At 49.3% G+C, this 730-nt stretch overlaps 1 protein-coding gene across 1 annotated transcript in view; it reads right to left on the bottom strand.

The window, feature by feature from the left end:
* The window catches only part of PPP1R10 (protein phosphatase 1, regulatory subunit 10), a 10,235-nt gene extending 9,577 nt beyond the window's left edge, over positions 1 to 658 (bottom strand). Inside the window, exon 1 of the mRNA XM_010571159.1 lies at positions 617 to 658. The gene's annotated coding sequence lies outside the window, so the exon portion shown is untranslated. The remainder of the gene's footprint in view (positions 1 to 616) is intronic.
* Positions 659 to 730: the final 72 nt, after the last annotated feature.

The following is a 730-nucleotide window of genomic DNA, read 5'->3' as shown; positions in this document are numbered from 1 at the left end:
GTTTGTGGTGTGGGGGTTTGGGGGGGGGGGGGGGGGGGGGGGGGTAAAAAATAAAATAGCTCCCGACCCAGCGCAGCATCCGCATGCACCGGGAGACGGATGGTAAAGAAAAAAGGGGGATTTGGGTTTTTTTTAATTAAAAAATAGATAAAAAATAAAGGTTGTGAAATGTAATTAAGACCAGAAAGGTTTTTTTGCTTACCCGGCGGGTTGCAGTTGTTCCCCTCCCTTTTGCTGAAGTAAAACCAAGTTCCCTTCGCTTCCTAAGCCTGTACCGCACACAGCACCTCCGCGCTGCCAAAACGGGGCAAATTCATTGAAAATCGGGAAAAAATACAGGATTTTGGGGGTGCGCCCCCCCCAAAATTGAAATTTTTTTGGGGGGGTGAAGCCCAGTGATAGCATTTCCCTGTCACGATAAATTAAAGGTTATAAATTGCTTGAGGACGCTGTTCCCCCACCCCACCCCCCCAAAACCACCACCCAAACCCACCAGGGAGGGGGTTCCCGAAAAAAAAGGGAGGAAAGGGAAAAGAGGGAGGAGGTAAAAATAAAAAAAATTAAAAAAAAGACCCTATTTTTGGGGAAGAAAAAGGGGATTTTTGGCACAACCTACAAAAGAAGCAGCGGCCCGCAGGGTCCTACTCTGTACAGCACCGGGATCCTGCAGACGAAAGCCGGAGGGGGGGTACGGTTAGAGCGGGATTTGGGGGGGGGGTGCAGGATAAAT

Source organism: Haliaeetus leucocephalus, unplaced genomic scaffold (assembly GCF_000737465.1).
Source record: "Haliaeetus leucocephalus isolate CR32 unplaced genomic scaffold, Haliaeetus_leucocephalus-4.0 Scaffold307, whole genome shotgun sequence".
NCBI classification, from domain to species: domain Eukaryota; kingdom Metazoa; phylum Chordata; class Aves; order Accipitriformes; family Accipitridae; genus Haliaeetus; species Haliaeetus leucocephalus.
Note: the sequence above shows the minus strand (reverse complement) of the source record. Positions and strands in the feature narration are given on the sequence as shown.